The sequence below is a fragment of the Rutidosis leptorrhynchoides genome, chromosome 5 (genome assembly GCF_046630445.1).
Source record: "Rutidosis leptorrhynchoides isolate AG116_Rl617_1_P2 chromosome 5, CSIRO_AGI_Rlap_v1, whole genome shotgun sequence".
NCBI lineage: Eukaryota > Viridiplantae > Streptophyta > Magnoliopsida > Asterales > Asteraceae > Rutidosis > Rutidosis leptorrhynchoides.
Window position 1 is genome coordinate 463,090,917 of NC_092337.1, and position 18,572 is coordinate 463,109,488.

At 32.9% G+C, this 18,572-nt stretch overlaps 1 non-coding gene across 1 annotated transcript; it reads left to right on the forward strand.

Moving 5' to 3' along the window:
• Positions 1 to 18,215: 18,215 nt before the first annotated feature.
• LOC139850753 (small nucleolar RNA R71) lies at positions 18,216 to 18,322 on the forward strand. The gene has a single exon (XR_011760134.1). It is a non-coding gene; the product is annotated as a small nucleolar RNA R71 (small nucleolar RNA).
• Positions 18,323 to 18,572: the final 250 nt, after the last annotated feature.

The window sequence follows — 18,572 nt, forward strand, 5'->3', positions numbered from 1 at the left end:
TTAATCATATAGAAAATCAAGAGTATTCAATAGTATTTCGTAGCGTAATATGAACTTACTTATAAAAGCTCTTTCTTCATATTAGCGTTTTATACTCTTTAATTCGGGTAGTACCTACCCGTTAAGTTCATACTTAGTAGCTAACATACCATTTCAACTACTACAATTCTATATGAAAAACTAATCACAAAAACAAAAACAAATATATATATATATATATATATATATATATATATATATATATATATATATATATATATATATATATATATATATATATATATATATCATATTCAAGCCTTTGTACAATAACTTGCAAACTTACAATACCGCTATTTTACATATAGCATGAAATATAGCACATAAAACTTTGATACAAAGTAGTTGCGAAGATAATTCTAGTTAATAAATAAGGCGTTCAGCAAAGGCAATAAAGACACGTATTTCATACGTCCAGAAATAAGTCATGCATTCTGGTTTTACTAATACCACTTCCCATCCTTGGTTTTGTGGAACATAACCGTTGTGACCGATAGTAAGACAATGTGTTGTAACGTCATCAAAAGGATGAAGGTTACGTAATGACCAACAGTCTCGTAATAACCTAAAAACCTCATTTCTTACCCCAATTACCGACTCCGTCACTTGTGGGAATGTTTTGTTTAATAGTTGTAGCCCGATGTTCTTGTTCTCACTTTGGTGAGAAGCGAATATTACTAACCTGTAAGCATAACATGCTTCTTTATGTTGCATGTTAGCCGCTTTTTCTAAATCACGAGGTCCTATATTCGGATATATTGAGTCAAAATAATTTCTTAACACGTTGCGTAAAATAGCATTTGGGTTCCCCGCAATATATGCGTCAAAGTAAACACATCGTAACTTATGGATTTCCCAATGTGATATCCCCCATCTTTCGAACGAAAGCCTTTTATAAACCAAGGCATTCTTGGAACGTTCTTCGAATGTCTTACAAACTGATCTCGCCTTAAATAGTTGTGCCGAGGAATTCTGACCGACTCTAGACAAGATTTCATCAATCATGTCTCCGGGTAGGTCTCTTAAAATATTGGGTTGTCTATCCATTTTGTGTTTTTATACTGTAAAAGTTGTCTATCCATTTTGTGTTTTTATACTGTAAAATAGACAAGAGTTAGATTCATAAAAAAAATACTTATTAATCAAGCAATTTTTACATATATCATAAAGCATAAGCACACTATATTACATATATTACACCACACGAATACAACTATCTTATTCTGACTCGCTCGTTTCTTCTTCTTCGGTTTTGGTTCATTTTGCCAAGTTTCTAGGGATATATGTTGTTCCCCTAATACGAGCCATCATTTTCCACATTGGTTTAGAAAAACCTGGTGGTTTAGAGGTTCCCGGGTTATTGTCACAACTTAAGAAATACGGGTGTTGACGATACATATAAAGTTCATCGGGTTTGGAATCAAATTTCTTTATTTTTATGCCCTTTCCCTTATTGTTCTCTTTTGCCTTATTAAATTGTTGTGGGGTAATTTCTATAACATTATCGGAATCCTTGTCGGGATCCGATTCATCGGAGAATTGGTAATCCTCCCAATACTTTGCTTCCTTGGCGGAAACCATAATTAACTTTGGTCGGTTGATTGAGGATTTTCTTCTACTTAACCGTTTTATTATTTCCCCCACTGGTTCTATTTCTTCTTCCGGTTCTGATTCTTCTTCCGGTTCCGACTCTTCTTCCGGTTCCTCTTCAGGAACTTGTGAATCAGTCCACGAATCATTCCAATTTACATTTGACTCTTCATTATTATTAGGTGAGTCAATGGGACTTGTTCTAGAGGTAGACATCTATCACATAATATCAAACGCGTTAAGAGATTAATATATCACATAATATTCACATGTTAAAAATATATAGTTTCCAACAAAATTTGTTAAGCAATCATTTTTCAAGTAAACACGGTATAAGTCCAGACTCACTAATGCATCCTAACAAACTCGATAAGACACACTAATGCAAAATTCTGGTTCTCTAAGACCAACGCTCGGATACCAACTGAAATGTCTCGTTCTTATTGATTAAAAACGTTCCATATTAATTGATTTCGTTGCGAGATTTTGACCTCTATATGAGACGTTTTTCAAAGACTGCATTCATTTTAAAACAAACCATAACCTTTATTTCATCAATAAAGGTTTAAAAAGCTTTACGTAGATTATCAAATAATGATAATCTAAAATATCCTGTTTACACACGACTATTACATTATGGTTTACAATACAAATATGTTACAACAAAATAAGTTTCTTGAATGCAGTTTTTACACAATATCATACAAGCATGAACTCCAAATCTTGTCCTTATTTAAGTATGCGACAGCGGAAGCTCTTAATAATCACCTGAGAATAAACATGCTTAAAACGTCAACAAACAAAATGTTGGTGAGTTATAGGTTTAACCTATATATATCAAATCGTAACAATACACCACAAGATTTCATATTTCAATATATATCACATACATAGAGATAAAAATCATTCATATGGTGTATACCTGGTAACCGACATTAACAAGATGCATATATAAGAATATCCCCATCATTTCGGGACACCCTTCGGATATGATATAAATTTCGAAGTACTAAAGCATCCGGTACTTTGGATGGGGTTTGTTAGGCCCAATAGATCTATCTTTAGGATTCGCGTCAATTAGGGTGTCTGTTCCCTAATTCTTAGATTACCAGACTTAATAAAAAGGGGCCTATTCGATTTCGATAATTCAACCATAGAATGTAGTTTCACATACTTGTGTCTATTTTGTAAATCATTTATAAAACCTGCATGTATTCTCATCCCAAAAATGTTAGATTTTAAAAGTGGGACTATAACTCACTTTCACAGATTTTTACTTCGTCGGGAAGTAAGACTTGGCCACTGGTCGATTCACGAACCTATAACAAATATGTACATATATATCAAAGTATGTTCAAAATATATTTACAACACTTTTAATACATTTTGATGTTTTAAGTTCATTAAGTCAGCTGTCCTCGTTAGTAACCTACAACTAGTTGTTCAAAGTTAGATGTACAGAAAAAAATTTGATATATATTATCTTGAATCAATCCACGACCCAGTGTATACACGTCTCAGGCTAGATCACAACTCAAAGTATATATATTTTTAGAATCAACCTCAACCCTGTATAGCTAACTCCCACATTACTGCATATAGAGTGTCTATGGTTGTTCCAAATAATATATACACATGGGTCGATATGATATGTCAAAACATTTGCATACGTGTCTATGGTATCCCAAGATTACATAATATATTAGAATACATGTATAATACAATATAAGTTAGCTAGGATATGATTAATATAGATTTGTTACCAATTTTCACGTAGCTACAACAAGAAAAATTATCCAATCTTGTTTTACCCATAACTTCTTCGTTTTAAATCCGTTTTGAGTGAATCAAATTGATATGGTTTCATATTGAACTCTATTTTATGAATCTAAACAGAAAAAGTATAGGCTTATAGTTGGAAATATAAGTTACAAGTCATTTTTATAAGAGGTAGTCATTTCAGTCGAAAGAACGACGTCTTGATGACCATTTTGAAAAACATACTTCCACTTTGAGTTTAACCATTATTTTTGGATATAGTTTCATGTTCATAAGAAAAATAATTTTCCTAGAAAAACAACTTTTAAATCAAAGTTTATCATAGTTTTTAATTAACTAACCCAAAACAGCCCGCGGTGTTACTACAACGGCGTAAATCTGGTTTTACGGTGTTTTTCGTGTTTCCAGGTTTTAACTCATTAAGTTAGCATACCATATAGATATAGAACATGTGTTTAGTTGATTTTAAAAGTCAAGTTAGAAGGATTAACTTTTGTTTGTGAACAAGTTTAGAATTAACTAAACTATGTTCTAGTGATTACAAGTTTAAACCTTCTAATAAGATAGCTTTATATGTATGAATTGAATGATGTTATGAACATCATTACTACCTCAAGTTTTCTGGATAAAGCCACTGGAAATGAGAAAAATGGATCTAGCTTCAAAGGATCCTTGGATGGCTTGAAAGTTCTTGAAGCAGAATCATGACACGAAAACATTTCAAGTAAGATTTTCACTCGAAATAAGATTGTTATAGTTATAGAAATTGAATCAAAGTTTTAATATGAGTATTACCTTATATTAGAAAGATATTTTACTGTAAATAAGAAAGATTTCTTGAGGTTGGATGATCACTCTACAAGATTGGAAGTACGCTAGCAAACTTGGAAGTATTCTTGATTTTATGAAACTAGAACTTGTAGAATTTATGAAGAACACTTAGAACTTGAAGATAGAACTTGAGAGAGATCAATTAGATGAAGAAAATTGAAGAATGAAAGTGTTTGTAGGTGTTTTTGGTCGTTGGTGTATGGATTAGATATAAAGGATATGTAATTTTGTTTTCATGTAAATAAGTCATGAATGATTACTCATATTTTTGTAATTTTATGAGATATTTCATGCTAGTTGCCAAATGATGGTTCCCACATGTGTTAGGTGACTCACATGGGCTGCTAAGAGCTGATCATTGGAGTGTACATACTAATAGTACATACATCTAAAAGATGTGTATTGTACGAGTACGAATAAGGTTGCATACGAGTAAAATTGTTGATGAAACTGAACGAGGATGTAATTGTAAGCATTTTTGTTAAGTAGAAGTATTTTGATAAGTGTCTTGAAGTCTTTCAAAATTGTATGAATACATATTAAAACACTACATGTATATACATTTTAACTGAGTCGTTAAGTCATCGTTAGTCGTTACATGTAAGTGTTGTTTTGAAACCTTTAGGTTAACGATCTTGTTAAATGTTGTTAACTCAATGTTTATAATATCAAATAAGATTTTAAATTATTATATTATCATGATATTATGATGTATGAATATCTCTTAATATGATATATATACATTAAATGTCGTTACAACGATAATCATTACATATATATCTCGTTTCAAAATCATTAAGTTAGTAGTCTTGTTTTTACATATGTAGTTCATTATTAATATACTTAATGATATGTTTACTTATCATAATATCATGTTAACTATATATATAACCATATATATGTCATCATATAGTTTTTACAAGTTTTAACGTTCGTGAATCACCGGTCAACTTGGGTGGTCAATTGTCTATATGAAACCTATTTCAATTAATCAAGTCTTAACAAGTTTGATTGCTTAACATGTTGGAAACACTTAATCATGTAAATAACAATTTCATTTAATATATATATAAACATGGAAAAGTTCGGGTCACTACACTGTGAGCTGAAGTATCATCCAGGGAAGGCAAATGTGGTTGCCGATGCCCTTAGTCGAAAGGACGATGTTAAACGTGTTCGTGCTTTAAACCTGAAAATTAAATTGTGATGACCCGGAAATTTCCGATCAAATTTAAACTTTAATCTTTATATGTTGCCGACACGATAAGCAAAATCTGTAATGTTGAGTCTCGAAAATTTTGAATCTATATTCAAGTAATCAATTACCCTTTGACTATGCTCAACGATTCACGAACAATTATGTGTATATTGATATGTATATATAATATATACTTATTAGTTGAAAATGTTAACAAAGTATTAGATATAATACTTTACATGAACGTATTTTGTTTCAATATAGGTTATTATAGTTATCGATGAGATTAAAGGATAATATCATATGATTGAATTATCAGATACATTGAATCATGATTATGAGTCTCTGTTATGAGGTCCACTTTGAAATTAGGAAACCCTTACTTTTTAATGGTATTCGAAATAAATGGTAAAGTGAATTACAAGTAAGACAAATATGTCAATTGACAAAGGTCAGACAAATGTTAGTGGATGATTGAATTTCATAATACTTGATTGATCTATTTTCAAACGTGCGAAAATGTTTTTCGATATAATAGAACTGTTTATTAAAATTCCTTTGTTAAATAATGTAAGTTGAAATATTGGTCACTAGATATATAAATAACTTGCAACGTGTATTTACAACGTATTTATGTATATTAAATATATATGATTTCAAATTAGTGAAGTAAACGATGGTAACACTTATTTATTTGATTCCATAGATATTAAGTTATATTATTTAGAAAGTTAAGGAAATTAAAATAAACGTTGGCGTATAAAGGAATTATATCAAATCAAGTTTTTAAGCGTAAATGTTATATGATATAATAATTTCGAATATGTAAACGATTTTAAATTATATTTTTGAAATGTAATTAGTTTTGAAAATCTAAATATTATATTATTAGATAGATATTTCAAACATATATATTATGTATAAATTGTTATATTATTATTATTAATATTATTATCATCATTAATAATATTAATATTATTATTAGCATTAATAATATTAATATTATTATAACTGGTATTATTATTAGTATCAGTAATAATATTATTATTATGATTTTTATTATGATTTTTATTATGGTTATCATTATTATTAATCACTAAATTTATTAAGATTATCATTGTTATTATTATTGATGTCATCATAATAATATTATTATTATTATAAAATTTTTTTATTATTAATTACAATATTAGGAGTATTATGATCATTGTTAATTAATAAGATTAATTAAAATATAAAAATACAGATATAAAAATGCATGAATTACAAATATAATTAATGATAATTCAAATAAATGAAGATAAAAACATATATATATATATATATATATATATATATATATATATATATATATATATATATATATATATATATATATATATATATATATATATATATAATTATATAAATACCGAATATATGTATATAAATTGCGAAACCTGTCTGTAAGATTTGTACTACAAGAATCTTGATCCAAAACACAAACAAACAATTTCAGTTAGTTGTACGTGTCGATCCTTATTTATTTTATTATTTTTTTCTTCCAGTACGATTTAAATGATCCTGTGATCTCCCTTTTACTATAAACAGACAATTTACATTTGATATTAGGGGGAATTATCCAATCTTCCATTATCACTCTCAATTAAAACCAATACATCTCCTTGATCGATTTAAAAACCAAAAGAAAACTTTAAAAATAAACTGATACCTTTGTTATTGTTACTTTTTGCCCAAACCTCGATTTTGATTGAATTTTACAAAACTAAAAATGTGATTTTGTTAGGAATTGTATATGTAAACCTCCTGTAAAGTTTCAGAGTTCAATTCATCGAATTGAATTCTAATTTTGGAGTCAAACTTTTGAATTTAAAAAGTCAACAATCTGTTCTTCATTAAATTCGAATTCGTTCTTGAGTTTATGAAGCAATTGATGTTTGAGATAGTTTCTAGGAAAGATTTACAATCTTTTTCATGTTGGGAGTACTAGCTAAAACATTCTCGAATTCAAAGCCATTTAATTTTTTTTTAAAAAGTAGCAGCGACAGCAAACATGCTGTGATATATTTTTTTTCGTTTTCAAATTAATTCTCGATCAATATAGATTGATTATAAGCTATTTTAAGGTCCTAAACCCATTTATATGAGTGTTTATCATGTTGGTTTGATCCCTGGGTCGAATGAGTTGAAAATGGAGAAGAAAGGGAGAAACAGAAAACAAGAACGGGTTAAGTAGAAATAGTTTGGGAATATAATCAGAAAAATGGGCAGCAGCTTGATGGTTTTGGGTGTTAGGGTGTGAGCGGGAGGTCACGGGTTCGAGCCCGGGTGTTGACAATTTTTTTTTTTTAAACCGTGTTCCTTCAAAGGTAGTCCCATTTTTTTTATTTATTATTATTATTATTATTATTATTATTATTATTATTATTATTATATTTATTATAAATTTTTATTGTTATTGTTATTAGTGATATTAGCATTATTATTACTATTAGTAGTAAAATAATTATTGTTATAAATATCAAAGATTATTATCATTATTATTATTATTATTATTATTATTATTATTATAAATATTGTATCTATTATTTTTATTAGCATTAGTATAAGTAGTAATTATGATATTATTATAACTTTAATATTATTATCATGAATAAGTTTAATTATGATAATACAAATTATTAGTATTTTTAGTATTAGTAACTTTTTGTAAATAATAGAATTGTTAGTATCAATATAAATATTATCATTAAAATTATTACGAGTATTATTAATATAATGATTAAAATTATTATCATAACTATCATTAACAGTAAAAATTAATATTTTTATAGTTATTATCATTAATATCATTATTATTATCACTAATAGAAATTATTAACATTATTATCCTTATTAAAAATATTAAGTATTATCATTATTATCATTTCTACCATTACTAATAGTAATTAGTGTTATTGTAACTTTAATAAACAAATGATATATAAATATATATATAAGAATGTGTATATATTTAATACCTATAACATAATAAAATTAATATTTCCATATATAAAAAGAATATATGAAACATATAAATTATTAATATAAAAAGGAAACAACTAATATATATACACATGATATAGGTTCGTGAATCCAAGGCCAACCCTGCATTGTTCAATATAGTCATATGTATTTTTACTACAAAATACATTAGGTGAGTTTCATTTGATCCCTTTTACTCTTTACGTTTTTAGGCTGAGAATACATGCAAAATGCTTTATTAAAGGTTTTACAATATTTATATGTGTGAGTTTCATTTGCCTTTTTACCCTTCACATATTTTTGGGCTGAGAAAACATGCGCAACTTTTATAAATATTTTACGAAATAGACACAAGTAATCGAAACTACGTTCTATGGTTGAATGATTTTTATTTCTAGTAAGATGCGAAATGCCTGCTATGAGATGGTTGGTTGATATGAATGATTTTTATCTCTAGTAAGATGCGAAATGCCTGCTATGAGATGGTTGGTTGATATGAATGATTTTTATCTCTAGTAAGATGCGAAATGCCTGCTATGAGATGGTTGGTTGATATGAATGATTTTTATCTCTAGTAAGATGCGAAATGCCTGCTATGAGATAGTTGGTTGATATGAATGATTTTTATCTCTAAGTAAGATGCGAAATGCCTGCTTTGAGATGGTTATTATGAAAAATGAAATCTTATGGTCTATTAAAATGATGAAAATGAAAATGATTACTATAAACAAATGAACTCACCAACCTTTTGGTTGACACTTGAAAGCATGCTTATTCTCAGGTTTGTAAGAAATCTTCCGCTGTGCATTAGCTCATTTTAAGGATATTACTTGGAGTCATTCATGATATATTTCAAAATACGTTGCATTCGAGTCATTGAGTTCATCAAGATTATTATCAAGTCATTTATAGTTTGGATATATTATGAAATTGTATGCATGCCGTCAACTTTCGATGTGATGAAAGTTTGTCTTAAAAAAAAACGAATGCAATGTTTGTAAAAGTGTATCATATAGAGGTCAAGTACCTCGCGATGTAATCAACTATTATGAATCGTTTATACTCGATATGGACTTCGTCCGGATGGATTAGGACGGGGCATTATACAAATCAAATCTTATATCACGAATCTGTGAAGCTCAACTTGAAGCTATTAAACCGACACTTATCGAAGGTGAAGGACCTATCGATTTTGAGAACCAACTCCAAGTGAAAGCTAATGGTACACGGTACTTTGGTAATAGAATTTTGGTTCCTCGCTTCGGTAATCTTCGTGAATTAGTCTTGGATGAAGCTCATAAGACTAGATATTCTATTCATCCAGGTTCCAGTAAGATGTACCACGATGTGAAGGAATTCTACTGGTGGCCTAACATGAAAGCCGACATTGCTACTTATGTTAGTAAGTGTCTCACTTGTTTGAAAGTTAAGGCTAAACATCAAAAGCCTTCTGGTGTGTTGACACAACCCGATATCCCGCAGTAGAAGTGGGAATGTATCACTATGGATTTCGTTACTAAGTTGCCTAAGACTTCAAATGGTAACGATACTATTTGGGTCATAGTTGATCGTCTTACTAAATCTATACATTTCTTACCGATCAAGGAAATCGACAAGATAGAGAAATTATCACAACTCTATATTGTCATGTAGTTCCTATTTCAATTATTTCTGATCGCGACAGTCGATTCGTTTCTAGATTCTGGAAAACTTTGCAATCTGCTCTTGGAACCCAACTCGACATGAGTACAGCCTATCATCGCAAATTGATGGTCAAAGTGAACGAACCATTCAAACCATGGAAGATATGCTACGTGCTTGTGCAATCGATTTCGCCAAAGGATGGGATAGACATCTACCTTTAGCTGAATTTTCCTACAACAACAGTTATCACTCTAGCATTAAAGCTGCACCTTTTGAAGCTTTATACGGCCAGAAGTGTAGATCCCCTTTGTGTTGGGATGAACTCGAGGACAGACATTTAACTGGTCCTGAAATTATTCATGAAACTATCGAAGAGATCATTAAGATTAAGAAACGATTAGAAACAGCCCGCAGATGACAAAAGAGCTATGCTGATAAGCATCGGAAGGATATAGAATTCTAAGCTGGAGATAAAGTCATGTTGAAAGTATCCCCTTGGAAAGGCATCGTCCGTTTCGGAAAATGAAGTAAACTCAGTCCACGATATGTTGGACCTTTCACAATCACTCAAAGAGTCGGTCCCGTGGCGTACCGATTAGAACTACCAACTGAACTTAGCCAAGTACATGGTGTGTTTCATGTCTCGAATCGTAAAAGGTGTCTTGCTGATAACACACTTGTTATTCCTTTGGATGATATCCGCATTGATGAGCAAATGCACTTCATTGAAGAACCTATAGAAATCATGGAAGGAGAGGTCAAACAAACGTATAAAAGCAACATACCTATCGTTTAAGTCCATTGGAATTCGCGTCGACGCCTCGAATATACATGGGATCATAAAGACCAAATGATACGGAACTATCCCCATCTCTTCTCAAACGCTGATGCATTCGAGAAGTCTACCTAAAACTGCGGGACGAAGTTTCTAATAACGGGGAGGTACTATAACGACCCTCATTTTTCCATTCTATATTTTTCCAATATTAAATGCCCAAACAATATAATTAAAACTTAATGATTAAACTTTAATCAATAATTATTAAGTATTAAGAATTATAAAACATATTAATTAACTTTGTGCAATAATTGACAAGTTAATAAAAGATGAAATAATAAGCTAATCAACTTTTGTGAACAAAATGTAAAACTCTAAAGCTTGTAGCCTTTAAACAATTTAATTGGAACCTTTAATGAGCCATTTTAACTAACCAAAAGATCAAGGACTAAAGTGAAAAAGTTCCAAACTCCTCCCTTGTAGCCCTAGCCGAAATTTTTAAAAAAAAAATGAATGAAATGACCATTATACCCTGATATGCCCAAATCGAACGGTTTATTTATGTGGTGTCATTAGGTCGTAAAATGTCAACTCAGGATATCAAGAGAAGAAGTCGATTCTTTAATTTATATATGCTGGGCCTAAATCTATTATTCCTTCCTATGGGTTAGCAAGGGAAAATATGACCTAGGGTCGTTCCTTGAGCGGTCGAATTTGAAACAGAGCTTATTTAGATAATTTAGTAATTAAGATAGGTTTGTGCACAATTCAGTATCCAAGACTAGTGGCCAGGTACACCTTGTGTGGAGAGGCAGGATCCTTTTGGTCCCAATAAATTGGCGACTGTTCAGAAAATCCAACAACCAAGTCCAACCGGTTTATTCTAGACACCACTTTATCCGGAATATCAAATTGTGTAAAGGCAATAGTTGGGTTGAATAGTTTATATAATTATAATTAAGATATTAAAGTAATATAATTAAAATAAGCTAGCTAGTATGCAACAGCTAAAGACAGGGAAGACGTGGTTCACCATGATTTAAGATAACGTAGTGTCGGGATGGTTGTGAGACACTCCTTGGATAGATATACCTTGGTGTGAACACTAGATTCCCTACTAAGTGGTTTCCCGGTTAGCATGTCATGAGGAACTAGGCTTTGAAGATTCTGATCGGATGGACTATGCTCAACTCTCGACGCTTTATCTAGTTTAAGGATATAAACGGCCCATCTTGGATGCAGTGCATACCTTGAGCGCACGAATAAAGTAGCATAGCCTTATATAGATAATATCCAACCTTTCTTAACACCTTAGTGTATCACCCAAGTGAGTGGTTATGATTGTGTTTCGAATCCCTTTCTGTCAATGGTTTGGTAAAATCTAAGGGTTTGTAGACAAATTAGAACATCTGATAGTTCTCAGTCATCCTTGAAAATTTATAAGCTTAGTTTGTATTGTAGTGCGTTAAATTTCCATTTATGATTTAAACCAGCCCGTACTTAAATCTACCCAATAAATCTCTTAGTTATCCACCATGTACTAGACTTATAGTGGTTCCATAGCTTCTAACCTTGACCATGCTCAAGTGGTCCTATAGTACATCAACACTGTACTCTACTGTTGCAACAGTATTTCCTCGAGTCTTATACTCTTTACCAATGTCTTGATCTGGTCCTACGGTAATTCCCCATGTACTTTATAGTATTTCCGATGGGTTCATACCTTGACCAATGTATAAATACAGATAACTAATTACCTTTATAATGTCGACTTTATAAAAGGTTTTAATCACGTTTATTGGTGGAAGGACGATAATAACGAGGTTTAATATCATAGACAGAAAGCGAGTACGAAACGATAATCATCTCTAACTAACATTACTAAATCATGGCAAACAATCAAGCAATTACTCACACATCATGACAACCAGCATTTCAATCATTAATAAATCACAAACATCAAACAAGAACATTATGATGGATTAATAAAAGAAAAGGATAGATAGTACCGGATAATGTCGGCAGAATAACACTTGTATTACTTCATAATATCCATAACATTACAATGCTTGAAAGTTTCTACTACTAACTACATACTAATCTCCTATTGATCACTAGAGAGCGACAATAGAGAGATAATTACATTTCCTAATCTCTGTACTTTTCTCTCTCTAGAATCTATAGAGAGAAAGTAGAGAGAGAACTAATCTCCTATAGATCACTAGAGAGCGACTATAGAGAGATATTTGATAGAGAAGTGAAGAATTGGTGTGTTCGTGTGTTGAAATGAGAAATGAAGCCCTCCTTTTATAAGAAAAGCTTAGGGGCAAAATTGTAATTTTAGCCAAAAAACACCTGGCAGGCCGTTTGACAAGGTGCACTGGCAGGGGATTTTTTCTGAAAAACGCATGGCAGGCCGTATGGCAAGGTGCACTGGCAGGGGGCTCTGGCAGGCCGTACCCCATACTGGCAGCCCTTATGGCAGCCCATATGGCAGGGGGCTCTGGCAGGCCGTACTCCATACTGGAAGCCCTTATGGCAGCCCATATGGCAGGCCGTATTTGATGCTAGTCAGCCTTGATTCATTGGATCATAACTTGTTTTCTTGTCTTTCACCGTTTTCGCTCTAGAATCTTCGTTTTAGCTCCGTTTTTGACGATTCTTACGCCCACACGTTCGCAATTGAATATCCTACAACATTAGGTTAAGTAATTAAACTTTTCCAAAAATTATAAAATAAGTTATTTAAAGGTGAGTTAATCGTCTTACCCGATTTTGCTCGCTTTTCCTCGTTTCTCATCCGTTTTTAGTGATTCTTGAAACATAGCCTTTGTAATGACTAAATCTACCAAATTAACCAACAAAGTGATTATTTTGGCGATAAAGTTTGGAACTTTATGGTTTTAGGACTCAATATTGGGTGTAAAAACGTGACTTTTTGACCGATATCAAACATCCCACACTTAGACTTTGCTTGTCCTCAAGCAAACCTCTCTTTTATTTTAAGTTCAAGGATGCTTCTGAGGCTTCCGTTCTATTATTCAAGTGGCTTGTTATTTATTATAAGAGCAATATCAGATAAACCGTCTTCTTAAAGGGGTAGAAACTATCTTTGCAAGCATGAGAGGAGGTTACATGACTTTGGCTTCCTTACACGGGTCACTCAAATCACTCAAGTGTCTGGGTTCCCTATCAATTTATGAAATGAATTCTCTCATAGCCAGTCATGTTGCAAGTATTGTCATAGACTTGACCAAGAAACAAATCTCCACCGGTTAGATAAGGACAGCACTGATCTTCTCCCTAATCATTCTTTCAAGAGGAAGAGCGGGTTTAAAGGCTGATTTGAGGAGAAAAGTGAAGGTTTTGATACGGTGAAAAGGGTGATTTCGAATTTTTGAAATTTATAGAGATTCGATAGATTTCGGTTTCATGAGGATATACTTTTTCTGGAAAAGATGATACTCTATTTTTGTTGAAGAGTTCCTTTAGAGGGTGCTGATTTTCAGCGAATACTTTGCTTCTTTTCTGCAATCCTCCTGGGTCACAATCTTCTTTTTCTTGGGGAATATATGCTTTTATTTGAAGACTTTTCTATTCTTTATTTTAGAGACTTTGCTCAACAAATTTTTATTTTTATTTTTATTTTTTTTTATTTTTATTTTTTTATTTTTGCATATCCCATCTTCATAACTTTGTCTATTTCTTCTTGTACCCAGAGAGAAAGGTATTTTACCAGAAATAGGTCTTTTTGACCTATCAAAAACAGTCTGGAATTTCGGAATTTTTCGACAAGTGTTTAAAGTAAACTTGGTCGATCTATCTCTTTTGAATTTCTAGATTTTTGAAATGAGAAAGGAAAGAGGGTGGAAAGGGTAACGTATTTGATAGTGAATTTGGGGGGGAGTATTTTCTGATTCATCAACTCTCTGGCGTGAGTTGGTCGGTTTAAATGCGTGGAGTGGAAACGGAAACGGATGGTTTTTTTTGTCTTCTCTATTCAGAATGATTTCGGAAGGAGTATTGCACCTACACCACGTATGGCGCTTACTAACCATTGGCCTTGAAACGTATGTCAAGGTCAAGTTCTAACTCTAAATGCTAACATCGGCACTCTCAATGGAAAAGATAGTGAAGCATTAAAAATGAATGCTTATTGGGCCATTTTTTTTGGGGTGCCTCACAACAATTATATTGGGTTGATAATGCCTAGTCATGCAATTCTCTTTTAGAGAATTAGTTCATCCTTAAGAAGATTTATGTTCTCATTTGTCTTAATTTTAGAACAAACACGCTTGATTTTTGAAAGTACTTTTTCAGAAAGTATCATTTAGTCAAAATTTTTGAAAAATTTACGTTGAGGACAAAGAATCTAAATAGTAGGTATACTCGAAAAGCATAGTAATATTTTAAGTTAAGAACATTTTCCGAGCAACCCCTAGCTAATTACGGTGTACTACACCGCTATCCCACACTTAGAGGAACATTGTCCCTAATGTTCATTCTCAGATTTTAGGGACTAAAATCCCACACTTAGAGTTTGAACATGTCGGAAAATGTATCTAAGCTCAATATTGGGTTGGAATCCCACACTTAGTGATAAGCTTAGGATAGGGTATAGTTTAAGGATATAACGAAGCAAAATAAGTAAAAGAAGAGAAAGAAACGAATTACTCCCCTTAGGTGCGGTTGTGAGCTGAGGATCTAGAGGTAGACTGAGTCGGAACCATCTATCGCTGGATTCGAATCGGTCTTCTTGAAGTGTACTCGAGCTCATTAGGGTGTTCTCATCCTCTATACAACCTCCACCAATAACTTGCAATGAAATAATCAACGATTTTCCTTGTCGTTTCATCATTATTCAAAGAGTCTCCACCACATGCATCAATAATTGTCTATTACTTGTAAAGATAGAAAACATTAATCCTAGACATGTGATTAAGCTTTAGGCCATAGATTCACTGATTTGCATTTTGATGAAAAAGTTATTTGGAAACTTGAAGGTTTCAAATTTAGGTTTTTGAAAATTCTACAAATCAGTGTATGACTAAAAAGCTTAATCCCACACTTAAAGTGTTGACTGCCTTTAATTTTAAGACTTCGAAAATGATGTAAATATTGCAATTAAGTTCATGACAAGTAAGAAACTTTGAAAATATCATTTTAAGTTTCACTTTTCTCATTTATTCAATTAACCTAATTATCCTAATCTAACTACCACTAAAGCTATAGAAAAAATAAACACACACGGGTTGCCTCCTGAGAAGCGCTTGTTTTTGTTCGAGTCACGAGCCTGACTCTAGCCTTATTTCTCAGGAAATCTAGGCGGCTCCCTTGCATCCATCAGTAGACACAAGAGGTAATATTGGAACATACCGATGAGATTGAAGCGGACATAGAATAAGGTATGTCCAATGAGAGGAGAAGGTGATTTGAAGTGAATGCTTTGTTTAACCTGAGGTGTAACAAAGCTATCAGTTTCTTTTACCTCCTTGATTGGTGCGGGTTGGTCAAAGGGGTCCTCATCACTCCATGATGTGTATGTCATTAAGTATTTGAGTGATGGTTTATAGGATAGCCCTGACGCAAAACCCGTCTTTCTTCTTTGTGACTTTGGGTTGGTCGTAATGTTGTACTCTAAGGATGGAGGTGGGATGATGTCCATTGATGTCTCCAATATGGTAGCAACATTAACAACTACTTCGGTGCTAGAATCCTTCATCTCTTTCTTCTTCTCCAGGCTCTCCATTTCAATTTCTTCATCCACCTCCTCGTCACTCTCGTCAGGAGTTTCAAGAATAATTGGTTCAAAGAGTTCTTCTAGAATGAAATCCTTTCCAGTCATTAAAAGATCAAAGTAAGGTGGGAGTGAAGATAGTGTTGGTGTGGAGTGGTTATTCTTCTTGTCTTCTACTTCTATCTTCTTCTCTTCATTCTCAGAATAGAATGTGATAGTGGAGATGGTATTTACTTCAGCGTTCCCATCAAAAGGACATACAGACTCGTCGATCATGAAAGTAACCTCTTCTCCACGGGCTCTCAAGGTGATAGTCCGTGAATAAACGTCAACGATCGCTCTAGCTGTATTCATGAAAGGCCTTCCTAAGAAGATAGGGGTTTTCATGTCTTCTTTATAGTCCATAACCACAAAGTCAGTCGGAAAGAGGAATTTGTCGACCTTAACCATGACGTTCTCAGCTATTCCCTTAGGATATCTAGTGGATTGGTCAACTAGCTGGATGCTCATTTTGGTAGGGTTAAGGTTTCCAATTTTGAGTCTCTGGAACAGTGAGTAGGGCATGAGATTGATGCTGGCACCAAGGTCAGTGAGAGAATAGATAGTACCAGATTGGTAGATAGAACAAGGAAGGGTAAATCGTCCGGTGTCCCCTAGTTTTTTAGGAAGAGTATTTAAGAGAATGGTTGAACAATCCGCATTCAGCGGGACATTGGGTACTTCGGGTACCTTATCCTTGGTTGATAGGAGTTTCCTAAAATACTTCTTACTATGAGGATTTTTAGACACAGTGTCCAAAAATTCACCGTCAAGCTTGAAAGATTTCATCATGTTATGTCTTTGCTTAAGACGGTTCGGGAATGGAATGGGTGTTTTAGGTGATGACTCAATGACTACTACCGAACGGGTATTAGTTAGTTTCTTCTCCTTAGAAGAAACTGAACGTTGGCTATGTGCCTCCTTTGAGTCATTTTTAGGGCAACCTAGAGAATCGAGACGTTGATTTAGCTGGCTTATTTGATTTTCAAGACTACTCAGGTATTAGTCATTACTAAGTCAGTTGCGTCTTGTCTTGCTGTGATCACGGAAATGATTCGTAGTAGGACATCGTCTGGACTTGTCTTTGGTGGGGTAGTGGGTTTAGTGGGTGGGTTATGTATGTGTGTATATATATATATATATATATATATATATATATAGCTAGGATCTTATCAGAGTAGACAACAGAGTCCTCACATTCAGCCTCGTATACCTTGGCTGAATGTGGATCAGTACAATTCTGGCATAATTGCACTTGGGACACATGTTGCAGGAGTTTCTTTAGCTCTCCAACTTCTTTGGTGAGGATTTCCATTTGGTCCGAGAGAAATTTGATGGTTTTATTTTTGATAGGATCGGAGGCGGAAAGCGGTGTTGCTGATGAAATGTGCTCTTCCGTGTTCCAATCGTGATGGTGCATAGTCATCTCCTCGATCAATCTCTAGGCCTCGTCAGCAGTGAAGTTCATGAAGTTACCTTGAGAGACAGCATTAAGAGTAGACTTATTGTTCTGATTCAGACCTTTGTAGAAGGTCAAAATCTGATCAGAGCCCTCAAGACGGTGATTCGGGCATCTTCGAAGCAAATGTTTGAATCTTTCCCATGCAGTGTAGAGTGATTCATCGCATACTTGTTGAAAGTTTACGATATCATTCCTAAGTCTGATTTGTTTTGATGGGGGAAAGTACTTGATTAAGAAAGTTGTTTCCATTTCCTCCCATGAGGTGATAGAGTTGGGTTCTAATCCCTCAAACCAGGTTTGTGCATGAAGAGTTAAGGAATAGGGGAACAGATACAGACGAACTACATCTTGTTTAACCCCGTTTTTCTTATACGAGTTGGATAGGGAGAGGAATCTATCTAAGTGAGAGTTGGGATCGTCAATTGGTAAGCTGTGGACCTGGCAATGGTTA